This window comes from Pseudorca crassidens, chromosome X (assembly GCF_039906515.1).
Source record: "Pseudorca crassidens isolate mPseCra1 chromosome X, mPseCra1.hap1, whole genome shotgun sequence".
NCBI lineage: Eukaryota > Metazoa > Chordata > Mammalia > Artiodactyla > Delphinidae > Pseudorca > Pseudorca crassidens.
Genome location: NC_090317.1, coordinates 37,680,087 through 37,703,877, shown reverse-complemented (window position 1 = coordinate 37,703,877; position 23,791 = coordinate 37,680,087). Strand labels below are relative to the sequence as shown.

Genomic DNA, 23,791 nt, shown 5'->3' with positions numbered 1-23,791 from the left:
AATCTTAAATAGTTTATATACAACTGAGTATTTATAACCCAACTTCTAAAATCTAGAATTAAACTTTAATTAATAATTTCAAACTGAAGTCAATTCCTCATCTTACAAAGCGCACACTTGTATATTAAGTACATAAAGGACAAATCAGATCTGTTGTAAGAAAATATCTCCATGAATAGGTTTTTAATTCATATGACTTTTAAAGACTATAGTCCTATTTAAGAAGTTGTGTTTACCCTCTCACTAACTTAACCTAAGTCAGAGAAAAGGATATTGCCAAATCAACTTTAGCAAGCAAACAAAAATTCTAGCCGTGTGGGGAATACATACCTTACACTCATTTTTTTAAAATATGACCAATTACAACTTCCCATCTATGATTTTCTGGAAAATATGGGTTAGCAACCATAGAGTTGCACATCAAATGAGGTATTTGATTCCCAATCAATGATAAAAGACTAAAGCAAACCCGAGACTTTCCGGGCTAACCCAGATGCTGTAAGCTTAAGGACTTCTTCACATTATTTGTAAGCTCCAGTTCTTGGAAGAGGCTGTACCCAGTACAGCCTAACGTTCAGTTTACTAAGAAAGATTTAACTTGGCCCTTAAGAAGACCACAGATGAACAGGATAAGGCGCTATGCTTCATCAAAGGGTAAAGGGGGGGGAGCCGGGGAGGGGGGGAGGACAGTGAAGCTCCAGTATCTATAATGCAGCGTCCTGCTGAGGTAGTTGTGAGCCAACGTGCTGGGGCCAGACGGCCTGGGTCCAGTTCTTGGCGCTACAACTTACTAGAGTGGGGTGACCTCGGGCAAGTTCTGTGCCCTCTGTGCCTCATCTGCTACAACTCTAACATGGAGGGAATACTACTCCTACCTCCCGGCACTGGTGTGAAACTTATAAATGAGTTGATCTCACAGCCCGAGCCATTACAAACTTCTTTTAGCTTCTCAAAAGCACGTAGCTTAATCTCTCACCTCTGCGTCTAGCACATCCTTTTCTCTCTGCCAAGAACATTCTCTTCTCCCTTTTCCTGGCTTCCTTTAGGTCTCAGTTTGAATGACGCTTCTAAAAAGCCTTCCTTGACCTCCCGCTTTACGTCAGGTGCCTCTGCTGTTTCCTCTCCCAGCACAGCACCTAAACGCGTTCAAGTTTCTGTTCCCCGGCTGGGCTGTAAGCTCTTTAAAGACAGAAGTCATCTCTGTCCCCATCGCTGCTATAATCCCCAGAACCTAGCACCGTACAGGTACACAGTAGGTGCTTACTAAATAGTTCTTGACTGAAATAACAAGTCATACTAAAGACGAAGGAAACCAAAGAATGATTTCCCAGTTAAATCTTTCACTCTATGTATGTATGCCTCCTCACATCTGAGATACATAGGCGTGCTTCCTCTCATACACTGACAAGCTTGAAATTAAACACAAGATGGACCACATTCTGGCAGAGTACAAATTTTACTCCCATTCTGGGTAGGAATCATGACTTCATAAGCAGAGCGAATAACAGTCTGCTCAGTATGTTTACACGTATGATTTCATGTCTCATATTCCAAAGCCTTTACTTAAATGAGGATATCACAGCAAAATTGTATGGCTAGTGTAGCGCTCTGATTCTCATCAGCTGGGCTAAAGGAAACCCCTTACTGCAACTGGCACAGATGGAGAAAAGAAAAGGAAGGTGAGACCATAAACATGGGAGAAGAGGAAAGAAAGAAAAAAGTGAAAGTAGAGGTAAGAGCAACATCAGCTGCTCGTCTACAAGGTACCACTGGGTGGCGCCAGTGCCCCTGGCTATCCAATACAGATACAGAACCAGGACTCGGAGCCATCAGTCTGCCTGTATTTTCCAGAGCTTAGGCTAGATGCTCAGAAGTCTATTTTCCACATGCTGATGGACAGATGCAATTCACCGGAGTTCAAGTTCTCTGCATATGTCATCAACATAGGCATAAGTCTTAAGGATGTTGTGTTTATCAGAGACACCTGGAAGGTGATTTGTCAACAGTTTTGCCTGGTGAAATGTTTCAGAGCTCACCATTCTAAATGCAGAGATTCTCAGTAGAGTGAGAGGCCAGGGGTTCTCAGTGGAGTGAGGATGGAGGAAAGGGATCAGAATGACCTAGAAAGCTTTTTTAAACTATTAGGTTGAACCATATAAAATTGCCAATAGTCGAAAAGCTGTTACATCCACAAATATAGCAATTTCAAATGGTTCAACCTAATACACACATATTTAGAATCACTGGGTTAATGAGCCATTGTTACTGATAGGAGTGTCCTATTTCTCAGGTTTGTTGGGGGGGAAACGTTGAGAACACCCGCACAGTTTGGCCTTAAATCATGAAGAATTAACTGAACAAAGAAATGGAAACAAAATAACTAAGGACAGGGAATTCCCTGCAGTCCAGTGGGTAGGACTTGGCGCTTTCACTGCCGGGGACCTGGGTTCAATCCCTGGTCAGGGAACTAAGATCCCTCAAGCCACTGGCATGGCCAAATAAATAAACAAATAAATAAGGATAGGGAATAGATTAAACTACATTAAAAATAGAAGACATGGGAAGATGTTCACAAAAAATTTAAATGCTATATTAAGTGTAAAAAAGCAAATTACAAAACAGTATATAAAACACATTTTGTTTTTTAGGGGAATCCAAAAACGTTTGGGGGATACGGAAGGATATATACTAAAAAAATCTCAATAGTTGTCTCTGCGTACGGGCACTACCCGTACTTTGTTTTGTTTTTTTATCCATACATGTTTTCTAAAATAAACATGTATAACAATTTTGGATCCTGGAACAGGAAAAAAATTAAAGACTTTGGTAGTAAAACTAGGGAAATCCAAATAAATTCTAGAGTACTGCACCAGTGTCTGTTATGTAAAATGTTAACATTAGGGGGAGCTGGGGAAAAATATCCAGGACCTCTGAACTATCTTTACAAATTCATTGTAAATCTAAAATTATTCCAAAATGAAACATTTATTTAAAAAAATAAGCCATGTATTAAGATCACATTTTTTAAATCCAGAAGAAAAAATCCATTTGGTTAAGAGATTCCTACATTTAAACAAGAATATGGTGGAATAAAACTTCTTTGGTAGAAAGAAGTCTTGGAAGAAGCTATGCCTTCTAGCATGACAACCAAAAGTTGTAAAGACTTAATGACATATGCAGTGACTTTCATAATATGAAAGTGATGTTATCCTATTGGGCATAGGCTCACTGAAGCAGGGAACAAACGGTTGAGTCTCTATTTTCTTTGGTTTTGTAATCATCACTGCTGAAGACTAACCACCATAAGGGCATTTGAGGGAAAAAAAATTAAAAATAAGTATAGCCAGTAACCACCCTTTTCATCTGTAAAATTTTAAAAAATTTAGTTTCCCAAATCCTGGGCAGCTACAGGTACATGCACATGCATTCGTTCAAGAAAAATTCAATGAGCGTTTACCAAGCCCACTCCTTCTGGAGCTTACTGTCCAATAGACAATATTTTAAGAGGACATGAGACTAACATAGAGAGCAGACATATACGTATAATAGGAAAAGAGGGATACCCATGAGCCAACCCTCAACCCTATAATAATAGCCCAACCAGACTTTTTTAAAAAGTTAATAATAATAGCTACCCTCTGGGATTATCCAGTTATACCTGTTAATGCGTAGGTACCAGCTGGCTTGCTCAAAATGGATTTTTTTACAATTTCCTTTAAATATTAGGGCAAGGAAAATTATGCAAAGCCTGAAAGTGAGGTTCTGAAAAGGAATAAAGGAAAGGACAATGCAGAGCTAAAAACACAAACAGAAAACTAAAAGGTCTGGATCAATTTCATCTGCAGACTACTATCCCTCTGTTACAAACAGGTTATAACCTTCTGGTTATAATACTCCTCCAGCAAGTGTAAAATTTGGAATAGGTTAGTTCCACTGCAGAACACACACAATGGGGGGTTTCCTTACTTGTAGGTTTCCTTACTTGTAGGTTTCCTTACTTGAGTACTGACAATGTGTCAATATAAGGCACTTTTGCAGAAGATGAGATCCAAAACAAGAATTTCAAAAACAGATTTAAAGAGAAGCACCAGTGTACTAAAAACTCCCAAGCAGAGCAGAAGTCTTTTTCCCATCTCAATGAAACACTGTTTAAGGAAGGGGAGTTATGTGTCCCCATAAAAACGTCAGCCAAGAAACTTGCTATAACTTCAACAGTGTTGATCTTTCCGACCAGCAGATATCACCCATTTATCCCTAAAGCATTTAACTTCTGCTGTACCTACAATGTGTAATTTGCTTTTAAGACATCCCTTTGCAGTTATTTCTGTGTATAGTTAAGCGAAAATACATCCTCTTTAAATTAGGTTATAATTCAATCCTCCTGGAAGCATCTGCAAACAATGTGAGCAGCAGTAAAAGGTAAAGGCGGTTCTCTTTCTCATGTACTGTACGGGGCAACCTGCTGCTTACTCTTCTTCAAAAGCAAAACTAAGGTCAACACAGAGGAGGTTCTGAAAACAAACGTTCTCTGTTTGAGGCCTGATGGTTGTGTGACAGCAACAGGCCAGATTTTTAAAGAATAAGAAAAGGGATTATCAGAATGCTTCCAGCACCTCGATCTTATGGTTTCCAGGGCTGCTATGTCTGAAAGTAGAAGAGAAAGGCATTGAGGTTCGGTGCCTGGTGCCAAGTCCAGGCAACATCCTGATCTTTCATCAGCAATGGGCTACTGCCGGTAAAAGCAAGAAAAAAAAAATTTTTTTTTTTTAAAAGGTCTAGCAAGGTACTTCCCTGGTGGTCCAGTGGCTAAGACTCCACGCTCCCAATGCAGGGGGCTCTGGGTTCGATCCCTGGTCAGGGAACTAGATCCCACATGCTGCAACTAAGAGTTCGCATGCCACAGCTAAGACCCGGCGCAGCCAAATAAATACATAAATAAAAATATTTTAAAAAAAATAAAAATAAAATAAAAAGGTCTAGCAATTGCAGGACATGTCCCCAGATCTGGCCAAGTACCAAACTCAAATTCTAAAAGTTTAGCTCATTCCACAGAACAATTTTATGCAACCCAAATATGTAACTGTATGACTTTGAAACATCATTGATTTTCTTTCACACAGGAGGCAGAGGTCAGCAGCAGAGGCAACAAACCTAAGAATTGATTTTCCATCCTAAGCAGACTCCTACTCACTCCTCTCAAAGCAGAAGAAACATTTTCTCATGATCTCATGACAAAATGTTATGACTTCTAGAAGAGACCAGACAAATAAAATGACCTTAGTGTCACATTAGCTAGGAATGATGCAAAATTAAAGAAATCAACTCTAGGTTGAAAAGCAATTCTTTCAGCCAAAATTAGCTGCTTCAAAATGAGTTGCTTCCATCTCGTCAAAGTCATTAAAGTAACATATATGTGTTTCATAACAACAATTCTGTCTTTGGAAAAACACACAGTTTTGACTCACTTTTGCAGATTTCCACCAGAGACTGTGATATCAGATTCAACACTGCAAGGCTTCTCAACACACTCTTAGCTTAGGGACCCAATAGGCTACAGCTTGTTTTTAAAATACGTCTCTAAAGAACAAACTGGAGTTGAGATTCCTAGTTTTCAAAACTCAAGGTACGCTCTGGCTAGAGACCATATGTTCATGGCCAACTCTCACTCCTTTGGTCATGCCCTAGTACAGCACTGACCTCCTCTTTCCTGTGGGCAGTGCCCTAAGCAACACGACCCTTCAGTCAAAGGCAGGGAGGGAGGTGGTCAATAGTCTTCCTCAGTTGAGGACAATTAGAAGCTAGATTGTAAGGAAGCACTTTCTCCCTAAGAGGTGAAAAAAAAACCCTACAATCTTTAGGGTTAGGGGCTTTTTGAGAAAAAGATCAGCTGTCTGAAAGTTAAGTTAGGAATGACTCTCCCATTGCACCACATGTACTATATCACTGCAATCATAGGCCAATCACTCCACACAAACATTTCATATAACCAAGTAACAACGGCTCAAATGCAGGGTACCACTGAGACAAGATAGAGATTGGGAAGCTATCTGAGCACTGGAATATTCTTCCTCCAAGAGCCAGGTAGAATATTCTTCTACCTTTGCAGAGCCCTTAGGCTTACAGTGACTCCAGAATGACCCTACTGAGCTAGGATTCAAGTCAGCCGGCAGGGCAAGTACAAGTATCTTTTTAACCCCAATGAACACTTTGTACTTCTGGGGTTGAGGATCACCCCTCATTCAATTCTACTCAGGCCATAAAAGAAAGGCTTAAAAGTGAGGTTGGGGAACTCCATTTCAAAACATGGATTAAAAAAGGAGGTGGGGGCTTCCCTGGTGGCGCAGTGGTTGAGAGTCCACCTGCCGATGCAGGGGACACGGGTTCGTGCCCCGGTCCAGGAGGATCCCACATGCCGCGGAGCGGCTGGGCCCGTGAGCCATGGCCACTGAGCCTGCGCGTCCGGAGCCTGTGCTCTGCAACGGGAGAGGCCACAACAGTGAGAGGCCCGTGTACCGCAAAAAAAAAAAAAAAAAAAAAAAAGGTGGGAGATTCACCAGGGAAGTTTCCATTTTGCAGTTGTCTTTTCTAAAATTACTTGTAAAGAAGTAAATTCTTTGGAGGATACTTCCTAAAGAAAGCTACTCCCTTACTAACAGTTTAATATTCAACAATCTCTTGGTGATCAAGAGAATATTCAAATTAATGTAAATATGTGCATAAATTAAAAACCTGCTTCCACATAAAAACCCTGGCCTTTATACTTGACACTAAAAACAAAATCTAAGCAGAGGAATCCAAAATTTGCTGGTGGAAAAGCTGTGTTATATAATGTCCTTACGAGTTCAGTCATTCTGCTTGAAAATGTAAAATGTGTAACTATATTTGAATGAATATGCTAATACTGACATTTCTTTCTATTGGGGGAAATAAACACTACACAGCTTCCCATCTGCAGGTTGCTATAATTCACCAAACAGTGAGCCTGAACCATGACTTTTCTAGTTTCCAGAGTATGGAAACCACCTGCTTCACAGAAATTCCAACCTACTCCTGTAAGGAAGTGCCTGGGCACAAACGGAATCCCAAACATTTCACCAAAGGCTTTAAAGCATACTAAACTAACCTTGCAGCAAATCTTGAAGGTCTCTGCGGTTCCAAGTACAAGAATACCATTATCCTAGCCTGCTTTTCTCTTTTCTGCTCTATTTGAAACACATTCATCTGACAGTTGTTTATGGCTAGTTCTGCCCAGTTCTACCCCCAGTCAAGTGATGATTTTTCAATTACTCTTTTAAGCTATGTCTCAACTTAGTATCTTCAGTGGTCATGGGGAACACAGCATCTTTTACTTGGATACGTCCCATGAGATACTAGTGCTAGTTCTGTCTTCTCTTCTGTTTCCAAAGCCATAACTGAACTTTAAGCTCATTCAACCAAGTTCCTGTTTCCTGTCTGCGGGAAACGTTCAGCTTTCAGTTCATTTGAGAAGCAGAAATGACTAACATATTCTGAGAATCACGAATGATCACCATTTCAGCAGGAGCAGCTCTGCCCATTTCTGCAGGCTTTCTCTGATGACTCACCACTCGGGTACCCCCAGGGGAGTGGTCCTTCAAAACCCTATCATTACTTTTTTTGTAGTATTAAAATGCTTTAGGCACATGTTGAAGGTAATAAACAGGATACCTAAGAGAAAACAGGTATTTCACCATGCCTTCCACTGCCTTAACTTCTTAACAACCACTAGAAGCCACCATAAATATTTTCAATACCTCTGTTACTAGCCTCATCTCACATGTCTCTGTCATCAATCAACTGAGAAATGGGAAACCTCTATTCTGACTCCCACATAAAATCTGCTAACTTCACAGCGCCTATGAAAGAAAAATCCTCTTGCTGTGAAATCAATTCCAGAAAGGCCAAAATGCACAAGATACACAGCCTTGGAGAGCAGCGATGCTATTTCAATCGCCATAACAAAAATATGAGCAGCTACGCTAAGCCATCACATTAACACCATCGTCTACAAGGTAGAATCTTCTTTTGTTAAATACTCTATTGAATTCATCATAAACTAAGGTCTTTTCACCTCTAAGTCCCACAGCATAAACCCAGAAAAGGTTATAATGAGCCTAGGGCGGATGTGCTTAATAAATGCTTCTAGAGGACATGCGAGCAGAATACGTACATACTTGCCCAAATCCAACACAGTTCTCCTAATGTACAATTTTATATACTACAGACTGAGTTACCATACACAAAGATTCACGTTGCCACAGAGACCTAGATTTTCTTTACTTTTGTAAGCTGTGAAAGAACACAACTAAGCCCACACATTTACCAAAAATTAGACCGGTTGGTTTTTCTTTGAACCAAAGTAACTGTTCAAGTTCAGTTTTAAAATCTTCATTAAAACCAAACCCCACCCAAAAGATTCCTAATGACATGTTAATACATTGCACTTATACATCATTACTAGTAACTACAATTTAAACAACATGTGCATAAATTCCAAACAGAACTGAACTGGTTTAACATTGAGGATTTTTTAATTCCTTGGTTATTTACTTTTGGTGGCCATGACTTTAAGATTATAGTTTGTCCTAGAAACCAGTTATTTTAAGTGGAACACTATACTTACATGGCACAGTGTTGTTCTTCTTCCCACTAAAATGTCTTTTTCACTTATTCAGAGTTACCAAACGTGAAAGATGCTCACAGTATAGAGTCAAGTTAAAGGAAGCAAATTACAAATAGGTATGCACAGTAAGAACCCATTTTTGTAGAAAGAAGATACGTATGTTTGCACACGTGCATGTATGTGTGCACACGTGTGCATGCAAGCATCCAAACATGTGTGTACACAAACGTGTACCCAGAAGTTGACAATAGAGCTCCCTGGGTATGGGATTATGGTGCTCTTATTCTTCTTTATACTCATATTTTCAGTGCAGAAAATTTAGACAATACAAATACTACTTTAACAAAGGGAGAAAATTATTTTTAAAAACTACCCGAGTGCTGTCTAAATACAAGGCATTCACTCCATTTCAGAATCGCGTTGTAATTATCCTCCAGTGTGTAATGTTGCGTATGATGAATCTGTATAATTAGTATCAAAACAGTAATCATAAATTAAAATGCACTGTAGAATTGTATAGGGTAAAATGTATAAGTATCTCTATACTGCCTTCCTCTAACACCACTCCCTTTTGCCCCAGAGATAACCATTTGTGGTGCGTATCAATCACACTTTTTTGTATTATCCATACGCATGGTAAGGTTTTGTTCTTTTAGATAAGTGGAATCATGGTATACGGACTGTTCTATAACTCCCTCCTCTGCCCCCCCCCCACCTTTAACAACATATTTTGGAACTCTTGTGTCAGTTTATATAGGTCTGAAGGGTTTCTTTCCTTTAATAGCCCCATGTTATTCCACAGAACAGCATGCCATTATTTAAATCATTCCCCTTCTGATGGACATTTAGGGTGCTGCCAAGTTTTCACTGTTATGACCAGTTTCACTGCATTGAAATCTTGTATGCATCTTTATACAAATGTGCAGATATTTCCTTAGAATAGCTTCCTACAGAATTGCTGGGCCAAAATACATGCATATTTAAAAAATGAGAGGATTTTGGTACCCTCTCTCAAAAAGCTACACAATTTGCACTCTCATTAACAGTGTATGAGAGTGCCCATTTCTTTCAAAAAGTGGATATTATAGTTTTTGCCAATGTATTTGGTAAAAAAAAAAAAAAAAAAGGTTTTCATTTCCCTAATTACTAGAATGAATTTGAGCATCTTTTCTTTTTTAATCATCATTTCAATCTCTTCTTATGTGAAAGGCCAATTCATAACCCTGTGCCACTTTTTCTAACACGTGCCTTTTTCTTATTGATCTGTAGGAACTCTTTACATATCATAGATATTACACAGTAGAAACCTTTTTATCTAATGTTATTTGGAACACTTGATTAGCTAATTGAAAAGGTCAACTAAGGTGAACAGTCATAAGAAAATATGCACATGACAAACATTTCATTTTATCTTCATTTTATCAGTGGTAAATGTACACTCATTCGTCAAACTTTTGATAAAGGGCCAAGAAGCCAAGACCTTTCTTTAACTCCAGGTCCCTGGATTGTAAAGAAAGTTAATTTGAATTCTTAGATAATGTAGAATGTCAAAGAACTTAAAAGACACTTGCAAGGAACTATGAGTAGAGAACCCCTCAGATTTTTATATTTATTTTATACAAATCTTCTATCGTTGTCTTACCCACACCTAATTATACAGTAATAACTTGCTTTCATCAACTCTTTCCAAAGCATACCATTTGTTTTGTTATAATAAACCTATCCCCCAGCTTCAACAATTATCTATACGTGCTGAATTTTATTTCTTTCACATCTCTATGCACTCCGTACCTCAACTCCCATATAATCTGAAGCAAATACCAGATACATATCATTTCATATGTAAATTTTCAGTAAGAACTTCAATTCCCCACTACTCAGACTGTATCACATTATAAAATATGAAAATAAATTACGTATTTACAAAAACAAGAACAACGAGCATATATAGGTTCAGTAATAAAAGCATCTGTTGTACTGGTGGGTCCACAAGCCTGGCTTACCTGAGACCAACCTACTAATATCAAGTGTTCAGGGCACAGTGTATTTTACGAAAGAAATGAGTATCATTTAATATGGTGAGTCAGTTAAGTAAAAGTCAATAAAAGCTTCCACTGCATATGTAGAAGTTATTTCCCCCCAGTCTGTCATATGCCTTTTTAACTTTGTTATGGTGTCTTGTGCTTTCCAGAAATTTTTAAAATACATCCTTAATGTATTTTTGTGTATGATGTGAGGCTGAGATCCATTTCTTTCCAAATATACAGCCCACAGTGCTAACTCAATTTCCATTTTCAACATTACTTGTAGGTAGGACGTTTAAAAGAACTAAAGTGTGAACTTCTAATGTACGAAAGGAAGCTGTGCAAACAAAATAATAAACCAGCCAGTCTTAAGGTCAGCTTGATAGGCTCAAACTACTATGTATTTAAAGATTACAGGGCTTCCCTGGTGGCGCAGTGGTTGAGAGTCCGCCTGCCGATGCAGGGGACACGGGTTCGTGCCCTGGTCCAGGAAGATCCCACATGCCGCGGAGCGGCTGGGCCCGTGAGCCACGGCCGCTGAGCCTGCGCGTCCGGAGCCTGTGCTCCGCAACGGGAGAGGCCACAACAGTGAGAGGCCCGCGTACCGGGAAAAAAAAAAAAAAAAAAAAGATCACAGAAGTTTGGGGAGCAGGAGCAACAGTGCTGCCATATACCTGGCTCTGTCGTTACCGCTCTGGCTTACAGCAGGATCTCCAAAGGACATCGCAACTGGACAGGCCTGCTTCTGAATCTCACTATTTGCCATACTTGTAGATTGACATTCACACTGAAATACCCCACACTTGACGACAACAACATCAACCTTCCCAACTCTCTATCCATTCCTTAATGCTGCTCCTAGACTACAGTGCCTTCAGACTTAGTTAAAGAAAATGAATACACTGTTCTGAACCACAATTTCCCATGGAAATATACCTAAAAGATACTAAAAGTCAAGGTAAAGTTTGTCAAATTTCCTTTATAACATAGAGACTCAATAATTTTTAAGGTTGCGTTATCTCTGGGCAAACTTTTTGTGTAAAATTTACCAGAGAGTAAATTGGCTTTTAGGGTCATAAGTTCTCTGTTTCAACTCTGACACTGTATTTTGAATGCAGCCAGACAATACATAAATGAATGGATGTGCCCGTGTTCCAACAGAAATTTATTCATAAAAACAGGTGGTGGGCAGGATTTGGCCACCGGCAGTATTTTACCAGCCCTTGTCTTATACCAACGATTGATCTTTTTCAAATCCACTACCCTGGCTATATACTTATTTGAGCAAATATGGTGACACTGAAGGGACAAGTAATAATTTCAGTACCACCTTACAGAAATGAATACTCTAAAAATCGATCACTAAGCTCTTCCTGTAAGTTCTCATAATATGAGCACATCTATTTTTCAAAATATAACACTGTAAGTCATCTTAAAACTAATGCTTATTCTAAAAGATAATTAAAATGAACATTAAGTAGCTACTATAAAAGAAAAACATGCAGTCTAGACAGACAAATTCAACAGTCTTCTATTCACTATTCTGAGTAGCAAAAGCCTACTAAATCTATCATCATATTCGCAACTTCACTACTTAAAACGCAGAAGCAGACTTTCAAAGTACATTTAAATGAGAACACGATTGTTTTTCTTTGGACTACTTACCACAAATGTTGATTAGAAACTATACAGTTTTGCCAAAATATTTTAAAATTAGAAAGTGAAACCAAAAATCTCCTTGGCATATGACGTGTCTACTTAATTTTAAAATATTAATTTTTATGTTTCATTTGACTGCCCGGTAAGGCAGAAATTATATTTTAAGGCACAAAAGGATGGCAGCCATTTTAATATAGTGAGACCATGTATGAGTATGTACACACACTGAAAGCCATCAAGACCACTAGTTCAAAGAATACATCTGAGCTCCAGGATTGCTCAAAGAAAAAAATATTCACAATGCTTACAGAAGTACTGGATGTTATACAGAACAGCAAGGAATAAAATTAAATAACAAAGGTACATAAGACCCCTTAACACAAAAGGCATGATCCATAAAAGGAAAAACTGATAAACTGGACCTCATCCAAATTAAAGATTTTTGTTCTGCGAAACTTCCCTGTGAAGACGACGAAAAGGCAAGCTGCAGGATGGGAGAAGATATTTGCAAACCATGTAGCCAACAAAGCACTAGTATTAAGAATATATAAAGAACTCTCAGAACTCAACAGTAAAAAAAAAAATCCAACTAGAAAATGGACAAAAGACACGACCACACATTTCACTGATGAAAATACAGAGATGGCAGATAAGCGCATGAAAAGATGTTCAACATCATTAGCCACCAGGGGAATGCAAATTAAAACTATGACAAGATATCACTATATACATATCTATCAGAATGGCTAAAATAAAAAATAGTGACAACACCAAGTGTCAGCAAGGATGAGCACAATTCATGCATTGCTGGGGCACGGGCGGGGGGATGCAAAATGGCACAGTCACTCTGGAAAGCAGTTCGGCAGTTCCTTATAAAACTAAACATGCAACTACCATACGAACAGCGATTGCACTCTTGGGCAACTATCCCAGAGAAATGGAAATTTATGTTCATACAAAAACCAGTGCACAATTTTTCATAGGAGCTTTATTCATAATAGGTTACAAAATACGGGAAATAGATGTCCTTCGATGGGTGAACGATTAAACTGTATACATCCACAGCATGGAATACAACTCAGGAATGAAAAAGAACTATTGATACAAGACACATTCCCTGCATGAATCTCCAGGGAATTACACTGAGTGAAAAAAAGTCGATCTCAAAAGATTACACATCGCATGATTTCATTTGTATACCATTCTTGAAATGACAAAATTATAGGCAAGGAAAACAGATCAGTCGTTGCCAGGGATCAGGGAGCGAGGGAGATGGCTGTGGCTATAAAAGGGCAACATTAGAGACCTTTGGGGTGATGGAATTGTCCTGTATCTTGACTGTGGTGGTAGTCACACGAATTTACACATATGGTAACACTGCATAGAACTAAATACACACACGCAAGTGAGTGGATGTAAAACTGGAGATCTCTGAATCAGGTGGATGGACTGTATCTGTCTCAATTTCCTTGTGACATTATGCTACAGTTATGCCAGATGTTACCACTGGGGAAAATTAAAGGGGATTATTTTTATGATTGTATGAGAAACTACAACTATCTTAAAATAAACAGTTAAAAGAGAAAGGAAGATAAAGAATATATAAGACCAACCAATAGCAGGAGTGGAAAAAATAAAGCTTTCATTTTTGCTAAAGTCTCAATAACTGAAAGTCAAGGAAAGAAAAAAAAAAAGAAATGCCAAGAAGAGAGCCTACAGGCTACAATCATCTCCTCCTCCCCTGGGGAGCCTTAACTTCCCCAGGATTTTGCTTCTGTCCCTGATTTGACTGTTGTTAATAAAAATAAACTGACATACAAACTGTCTCTCCAAAACTTCCACCATCATCACCTCCATCCTGAACTATAAAACTAAACCTTGCAGGGTAAGGATTGTCTTCTTAACCATCATATCCTAGTGGCCTGGCACAAAATACGTGACAGATGGAGGAACAAGATAAGTTGAATGAACGAACAAATGAATGAATGACTGAGATGCCTGCATATTCTTTTCAAGCGCCTAGCCAATTACAGTTACAAGGCAGTATGTATACATTCCCGTACAAATTTCTTAAAAGCCCTGAATGTTTAAAAATAATAATAAAGTGTGGTATGCACACCCTTCACTTGCAAGCTTAAGTTAGCAATCCTGACTTTTGTAAAATGCTTCCCAATTTATAGACTTCCACATATAGTAATTCATTTGATAAGGATGAATTAAGAATTATGCATATATAGATTGGAACCAGTGTAAGCAGATCTTTCAGAAAAACGTTCTAAATAACTAAGGATTTACCTTAGCTTAGTTTAACTAAGGATTTACGGCACAGCCTTAATGCAAATTGTGAGATATATATATATATGTATTTTTCAAATTGGGGGACTTATACGGATTATTCTGCCAACATCAAGACCCTTTGACAGATGCAAAAATGAAGAGAGGTAAAGTGACTTATTCAAGGTTATACAATCAGCTAGCACTGGAACTGGCGCCTGAGCCTCTCCAGAGTCCCAATTCATTTCTCTTCTCACTGAACTGGGCAAGCCTGTCCTTTCTCCACCCATCCCACCCCTACCCAAAACACTCAAACAAAAAATCTTAATCTGAATCTCTTATTTTTAAAATAGGGGTTTTAGGGGGAAAATTGAACTTATTCAAGATGTTAATTGTTGCATTACACCTTCTGTGGATTTTTAGGTGTCAAATTACTTCTCCTATCAGAACAATAAAGTACTTTATTCTGTGGTGCGAGCAGACTAACAGTTTAATGTTTCCTCCTCCACCTAAATGGCAGAGAGGGTGTTAATTATTCTTACAAGTCTCACACTTCTTTTCAATCGTAAAGATGAGCTCTATTACAATCCGAGGAAGAGGCCTCACACTATTAAAATCTTGATTGATATGCTCATTGACAGTACAGTCATTGGATCTCTGCTTACAGCCTTATGTACCAAGAGCAGGTAAAACTATCTGTTACAGGCAATATAAAAGAAAAAGTAACGTAGCAACAAGCAACTACCGGGAAATGAGGATTTCATCAGGTTAAATCTCCGTTATGCTGCAACATGTTACTAAGCATGAGTTTAGAGGTCCTGGAATCAAAACACTAGAAGGAACCTTCGTTCAACATCCTCATTTTTGTAAATGAGGAAACTGAGGCGTTGATCAAACCATTAACCAATAAAGCAGACTGCTTACTTTTTCAAAGGGGTTCATTTAAATGCCATTTAGCCCTTATTCTCCATCTCGCCGTTTCTTAGAGGGATGATTTTTTCTTTAAGGTGAAAACGATGAGAGCAAAGTCATTTCAAGAGGGTGAAAAAAAATGCCTTTGAAGGAGGAGATGGCTGGAGTGAAGAGAAGAAATGACGTCTTATTTAAAATATGTAACCCCTTAATGGGGGCTAGGCAGTGAATCATATTCTCCTCGATTCTTCTCTGTGCTATTGACATCGACCACAGTTCTTTCTGTAGGGCAATCGAATGAGAGGAAGAGGAAGTGAATAAAGCTGATGCTAAATATACAGCACCCATGGAGGACAAGGATGTAGATAGGTAGAACAGGAAAAAATAAGAGCATGTTTCTGCTAGAAACCAGCCGTTTTTCTAACCTACCTAAAGATACGGAAGCTAAGAGTATATCGGAAGCTAGGGCATCCCTCAAATTCGAAGGGCGGATGCTTCTAGGGCCAGAGAGATCCCCTAGCTCTCAGATATAGAGAGACTCGAAGGGGACAAAATGGAGTTGAGGTCCAGGAGCGCCCTAAAGGTCGTTTGGAGGTCTGGCGAGCCCTTGATGTGCTCATTTGGAAAGAAAGGGTCATGGCAAAGCCTAGTACCCCGATCGGGAAGATGCTTTTGGCTCTCGGAGGGCGGTGAGCGGCAAGAAGAGGCAGGCCAGGGTCTCGAGGACCCCAGACCTCAGCAAAGGAGATGATACCGGGACCTCGGGAATCTTCCCGGCCCCGGAGGAGGCGGGAGGGTAGAACGCCCGAGCTCCAGAAGAAAGCGAGCGGATTCCGGTAATGGAAACGTCCCCTCAACCTCCTCCGGGCTCAGGTGTGGGACGATAGCTTGGCCGGAGCGGGGGCCCCGGCACAGCGACAGGGCACGGGTTGCCGGGGCAGGAGCCTCGCCGGCTGGGGTTACTCACCGGAGGCGCTGCCTGCGGCGTCTCCGCAGCCGGTCGACACTCGAGAGGCTGGTGGAAAGGAGCCGCGTGCCCGCTAGCGCTGGGGCAAGGAGGGGCGCGCCACGGAGGCCGGAGAAAAAGCCGCAGCGGCGCGCGCACACACGGAGGGCCGGCGGAGGAGGAGGCGGGGCGAGGCGCAGCGTGGCGCGGGCCCGGAAAAGACGCGCCCGGAGGGGCGGGCGGAGCGGGGGCGCGCGGTGGTGTGGCACAGCCGGCCGAATCGCCGGCGAAGGCGCGCTCGGCCCACCCACGCTCCCGCCTCCGCTCACCCCGACGTCAGCCGAAAAGGAGGGCCCGAGCGGGCTGCTAGCGGCGGGGTGGGGGGGGGGGTGTTCGGTGTGCTCCGGGGGAGCTGAGCCGGCTAACGGCGCCCCGCGGGCTCACCGCAGGGTCCAGCTCCAGTCCCCGGGGCCGAGTGATTGAGCGTGTTTTCGGGAGGTCCGGGCGCCTGATTTCAGCGAGGTGCAGAACGGACCCACTCCCGCACCTGCGCTCGCTTCCCAGAACTCCACCCCAGAATGAAAGTTCCCCTCGGGTCGTCCTCCAGCTGCCCTTTCAAGATATTCATCTTCGGACTTCACTGCTCTTCCTATAGAGAGAGATCTTAACGTTCTTTGCCTAAGACATCCTGCTTCTCCCAGCCCCAGCTAACGCCTCTCTTCCCTTTATCTCGCCTCTCACTACGTTAAGACCCCATCCAGCCATCCCCACTTATGAAATATTACAGGAATGCAGGGTTTTCACTTAATGCCTTGCATTTCCACGATGGTGTAATGGCAAAAAAGCTCATAACTGATAAGGAAACGTCACCGCAGCACTATGACATCTTACTGGCCCCGATTGTTGTTTCTGAGCCAGTCCTACAAATACTGTTCCTAAGAGATTCAAGAAATTGTTGGTAAAAATAAAATGCTGGCGAACTGTCTCGGGGTTTCAAAAGAGACAGACCATAATTGCAAATGAGCCACGACAAACTGCCAAGAATATATCACCAAAAGAAAGAAAATGCCAGTATGCTTCCAGTTGTCTGATGCATAATGGAGGACTAGCTTCCTCTTCTTGCTAGGAACAGACATGTCATTTCACTCGCTGTTTTGTATTTTCCCATAGAATTACTGGAGGTAACAACGTGTGTGTTTGTGTGTGTGTGTGACCACCTCAGGTTACAGGCTAGAGTTGTTCTTAGACTTTAGTATGCATCTGAATCATCTGGGGTGATTGTTAAAATATGGATACCTGGATCTGAGCAGGGCTGAGAAATATGAATCTTTAATAAGCATCTCAGGTGACACTGTACGTGGTTGGAGGCCCACAGTTGGAGAGCATAGGGCTACAGCCTTTGTATGTTACTTCTTTGAAGTGGAATTACTCATCCAATTTCCAACAGGCCCACCCACTTATATATAATATGCCTATGAATTTTGCTATGGCAGTCATATAACTTCCTTTTTCGAGATTGACCTAGAAAGTTCAGGACTTCAACCAACAAGTTTGTCATGTTTATTTACAAGATCTTGTTGTAATACCAGAAATAACTAATCATTTCTCAGCTATATAATTCACTGGGTACCTACAGTGACAGAGCACTGTCATGTACAATAGGGTTAACACAAACGAAATCAAAGAAATGATCATCCCTGCCCTCAATAAACTTAGTGTCTAGTGGTGGAATTAAAACACAGACACAGGGCTTCCCTGGTGGCGCAGTGGTTGACAGTCCGCCTGCCGATGCAGGGGACGCGGGTTCGTGCCCCTGTCCGGGAAGATCCCACATGCCGTGGAGCGGCTGGGCCCGTGAGCCACGGCCGCTGAGCCTGCGCGTCCGGAGCTTGTGCTCCGCAACGGGAGAGGCCACGACAGTGAGAGGCCCGCGTACCGCAAAAAAAAAAAAAAAAACCACAGACACAGAACAGACCCAGTGTAGCACGTAAATCAGACCAAAATGAAAAAGAACACATAATGAAAGAGTACTCTTGTCAATTTCCTTTACTAGCAGTCACTGAGCTCAGACCTTTTCAATTAGGTAACTTCCTATGAACACTGAGTCAGTCCTAGGTTACTGAAGTTCTTCCAGCTTTACAAGGTGTAAAGGGAAGAGCCTGAAGCTATCAGTTTTTGTTTGTATGTATGCATATGTCTACATCTATACCTATGTATAAGGATGTCTGCAAATATAGATATAGAGGTACTTATCAGACAAGAAACTAGTTGAATTTTCAAGATCGTTATCACTTACACTATTCATTAATGCTGACAGTTCTGGCTACCTTTATCACCTACTGTACCCCACCTTTTCCTCTCCACTTAACCACACCCCGGGTGAAGAGGATAAAAGAGCTACATCTACAAAAAGGAAACCAAGTGTATCCACACTATTTCTAGCTGCTCTTTTTTCACTTTTTCAGGGTCAAAATAAGCCTTGCTTAATTTCTTGTCCTCAGAAACCCTCCAGAACAACTACCCAGGAACAAAACATTCCCCCAGCCAACTGTCTGACATTTTAGAGAGAACATTTGCACCATTGTTTACTAGTTTGGAAGACAGGGGATTATTATCCCATTTACAAATAGAGAAACAGATGCAGGTTAAATGACTTGCCTAGTCATACAACTAACTAGTAGCAGAGCCCGGATTTCCTACCACAGTTCCCAAGACTCCTAGACTGGGGTGCCTACCACTACATCAGGCTTCCTGGGTAATAAGTTTTTCCCAGAACTATTAGTCCAATTAGAAACAGAAGAGATAAACATGTGAAAATGGAGAAGAGTTAGGAAAACGTACAGTGCAATTGACAGATTCAAAATACAACATAAAAGCCACCGAAAGCATGGAAATTAAACTGAAGGCAAACAGAATTTACCAAGACAGCTCTGTTAGCGGGTACTGATATACAGGCCTTGCCCATTTTATTCTCCTGTAACAAGAAGCTGAAACAGATAGCCAGGCTGCTCTTGGCATTAGTTATTTATGGAAGGGCAGAAAACAACTGTTCTTCATTGACTGTGTAACAAGCCTTTGCATGTTAAACATACTTCACATGTTTGTAAAATAATAATTTCCTTTTTGGTCCCACTACAAGCAGCAGGACTTTATAATAATATTTGCATAGACAAATGATGTTATGCTTTGTCATTCATGAGACCTTTTTTTTTCTCAGACCCAATAACCAAGCCAAATATTGTCTTCAATGGCATGTCTGAAACAACTGGTGAAATCAGAAACCTAGGCAGAAGATGCTCTCACTGTGAACATAAATAATAACCTAGGCTACTCCTTTCAAAAATGGCCAAAGACACTGCAGCTAGATTTAATGTTATTTTTTGAGAAATGACTTTTTTATCTGTTCAAACAACGATTTCTTGTCATTCCAGTACATTTCACTGGCTTTTAAATTAACTGAAAAGCCAAAACAAATAGAAAGACACTGAACGCATCTGGATGGGAAAACACAGTATAGTAAAAACTCGGTTCTTCCCAAATTCATCTGTAAAGTCCAAATCAAAATCCCAGCAGGGTTTTAATGAAACTTGAATTGACTGTCTCTCATTAACTCGTTCTTTCTCTTTTGAAAAACGAATTCCTATCCCCTCTAAATAAAATCCTCCACAATATCCTTGCAAACTGCTTTAGCAACCTTCCCAAAAATAAATATGCATATTATCCATAAGGCCAGAGGCAAATTAATGGGCGGTGGTAGTCATCAAATCTGCAAAAAGTTACCTTTTTTTATATTTTGCCCATTTTCTGTAGTGATTCTAGCCCAGTAATGTTAGGGGAAAAGGTCATCGATATCATAACTCACCTTAAATCTCAATTTTCCTTTCCTTTTCACATACAAGAAGATTTGATTTCATCACCCATTCTTAAAAGACAAGCCAAATTTTAAAATTTGTAAATGTCCCTTATTCAGAATCATTGGCTACTAGAGTCAGGAGGCCACAGAGAGTCAGAGTAGCAGGAGGAAAACTATTTGGGCTTTGGACTTGGACCACCCTAGACCAAGTTATATAACCTCTTCTGAGCCTCAGCCTCCTCATATGCGAGTTGAGGATAATAATGGTACCTCATTCATAAGGCTTTTCTGAGGGAGGGTTCAATGAAATCATGCTCTTAAGATGCCTGGCTTATGGCAAGCATGTAGAAAATGGTGGCTATTAATTACTAACTTTGACCTCCTCATTTTACAGATGAGAAAAAAGGAAACTAGAACCAAAACTCGTATCCTTCCATTACACCACACCTATCTTTCTCCAGATTCTCCTATTTATTTAGTGACTTCTTTAAAGCCAAGGGCTAAATCCCTTTCGAAGTGGTCCACAACCACCACCTTCACTTTCATTCACTAAATCACTCTCTGACCTCCAAGCCAACCCCCATTCTTTTCAATCCTCTAAATGTACCCTTTCTAATGCCTTCTATGAAATCCACAAGCCCCATCATTACACCTAGGTATTCACTCTGCTTAAACCTTCAAACATTCATTCAAAGCAATCCTTTTTCAAACTAAAATACTGTAAGAAATATGTCTCCTTCACTTGGACCATATATGGCAACTGGTACAGGCCAAGTTATTGTTATTCAAATGGAAAATCTTTAGCAAGTGATTGGATAATGATGGCCACCAGTTATTGAATACTTAGTATGTGCCGGGCACTGCCCCAAACACATTACATGTATTAGTTCATTTTACCCTCGCAATGAGTCTATGAGGTGGATACTATTATTATTCCAGAGGAAATGTACATATGACTGAATAAGTAATGTTTCACATGTCCATCTCATTATCACATAAACCCATCTAAGAGAGAAGCAAAGTCTCATTTTGGAACATCCTACTTCTATATTAGACCCAGGGAAAACCCTTCCTATAAAAAGACATTTAAAGCAAATACCTTGAAGGCGAATTCATAGATTTTGAGGGTCACTTTTGGCTATGATATGTATCTAATCCATCCACACTGGCAACTTTCAGAATCGGTGGCTAACCTCAACTTTCTGCAAGCTCATTTCAAAGGTATTTATGAAAGAGTTCAACAAATCTGATTTTATTGCCCCTGGGCAAAATTTAAGTATGGCAGTCTAGATCAGTTTATGAATCAGCTCCTGCCTGAGACTATGCTCGCTCTTTATTGAGCCATGGTGCAGATTAGGTCCTATATGAGGGTGGACAAACTCTTAGTAGCTGTACACCACTGTACATGGAATAATACATTTCTGAAAGGCTATTTACAAAGCAAATTTTCACACAGCAAGCCCCACTTTCCACTGATGGTCTCTCACTGTTGGGGCCTCTCCCGTCGCAGAGCACAGGCTCCGGACCCGCAGGCTCAGCAGCCATGGCTCACGGGCCCAGCTGCTCCGCGGCATGTGGAATCTTCCTGGACCAGGGCACGAACCCGTGTCCCCTGCATCGGCAGGCGGACTCTCAACCACTGCGCCACCAGGGAAGCCCTGATTGTCTCTTTATTTTATATATATATATATATATATATTATTACAAATGAAGTGCGTGTTTACTTCTTTTGTTCAAATAGAAGTATATGAAGTAAAAGAATCTCTGATACCTCTCCACAGACATAACTGTAAACAATCTGGTATATATCATTCTAAATGTTCGCTGTGCATATATACAGTCACATATACTTATTTTTTCAAAATGAGATTATGCATATTGCTCTACAAATTGCTCTTATGCACTTAATAATATATCACAAACATTATTCCATGTCATTATGTTTGTATGTAGATAGGCATCTAAAGAATTTTACCTCATCCTTTTTTCACTGTTACACAGTATTCCATAGTATGGGTATACCATAATGTATTAGTCATATCCCTATTCGTGTACATTCAGGATTTTTCCCAGCATTTTGCAGAAGCTGCTTCTTTTTGGGAAATAAACAAGCTGACCTAGGGCTAAGAGAAAGACTAAATACAGAAACACAAGGAAAGCGCTGATGCAAAGTACACCTGTAAATTAACAAAAAATAGCCAAGAAGTAATAAATATATGAAAAACAGGTCTTAAGTTAGTGCAGAACAGACCACTTTTCTGATAAAATTCTGTGATCATAAAGTTTGATAGCGCCTTTGTCTTATCTAGTACAGTTTTTATTTTTGACATCTTTATTGGAGTGTAATTGCTTTACAATGTTGTATTAGTTTCTGCTGTATAACAAAGTGAATCAGCTATATGTATACATATATCTCGATATCCACTCCCTCTTGCATCTCCCTCCCACCCTCCCTATCCCACCCCTCTAGGTAGCCACAAAGCACTGAGCTGATCTCCCTGTGCTATGCAGCTGCTTCCTACTAGCTATCTATTTTACATTTGGTAGTGTATATATGTCAATGCTATTCTTTCACTTTGTCCCAGCTTACCCTTCCCCCTCCCCGTGTCCTCAAGTCCATTCCCTACATCTGCATCTTTATTCCTGTCCTGCCCCTAGGTTCATCAGAACCTTTTTTTTTTTTTTAGATTCCATATATATATGTGTTAGCATATGGTATTTTTCTCTTTCTGACTTACTTCACTCTGTATGACAGATTCTAGGTCCAACCACCTCACTACAAATAACTCAATTTCTTTCCCTTTTATGGCTGAGTAATAGTCCATTGTATATATGTGCCACATCTTCTTTATCCAGTCATCTGTTGATGGACACTTAGGTTGCTTCCATGTCCTGGCTATTGTAAATAGTGCTGCAATGAACACTGTAGTACATGTCTCCTTTTGGATTATGGATTTCTAAAGGTATATGCCCAGTAGTGGGATTGCTGGGTCATATAGTAGTTCTATTTGTAGTTTTTTAAGGAAATTCCATACTGTTCTCCATAGTTGCTGTATCAATTTACATTCCGACCAACAGCGCAAGAGGGTTCCCTTTTCTCCACACCCTCTCCAGCATTTATTGTTTGTAGATTTTTTGATGGTGGCCATTCTGACTGGTGTGAGATGATATCTCATTGTAGTTTTGATTTGCGTTTCTCTAATGATTAGTGATGTTGAGCATTTTTTCATGTGTTTGTTGGCAATCTGTGTATCTTCTTTGGAGAAATGTCTGTTTAGGTCTTCTGCCCATTTTTGGATTGGGTTGTTTGTTTTTTTGTTATTGAGCTGCGTTAGCTGCTTGTATATTTTGGAGATTAATCCTTTGTCAGTTGTTTCATTTGCAAATATTTTCTCCCATTCTGAGGGTTGTCTTTTTGTCTTGTTTATGGTTTCCTTTGCTATGCAAAAGATTTAAGTTTCATTAGATCTCATTTGTTTATT

At 40.3% G+C, this 23,791-nt stretch overlaps 1 protein-coding gene across 7 annotated transcripts in view; it reads right to left on the bottom strand.

Annotated features, from left to right (window-relative positions):
- The window catches only part of ACSL4 (acyl-CoA synthetase long chain family member 4), a 76,298-nt gene extending 59,661 nt beyond the window's left edge, over positions 1-16,637 (bottom strand). For 4 of the 7 annotated variants that reach the window (XM_067723871.1, XM_067723872.1, XM_067723870.1 and 1 more), the window contains exon 1: positions 16,478-16,636. The gene's annotated coding sequence lies outside the window, so the exon portion shown is untranslated. Of the gene's footprint in view, positions 1-16,477 lie in introns of all 7 variants that reach the window. The other 3 variants (XM_067723867.1, XM_067723868.1, XM_067723869.1) reach the window with 1 other exon arrangement.
- Between the last annotated feature and the right edge of the window lie 7,154 nt (positions 16,638-23,791).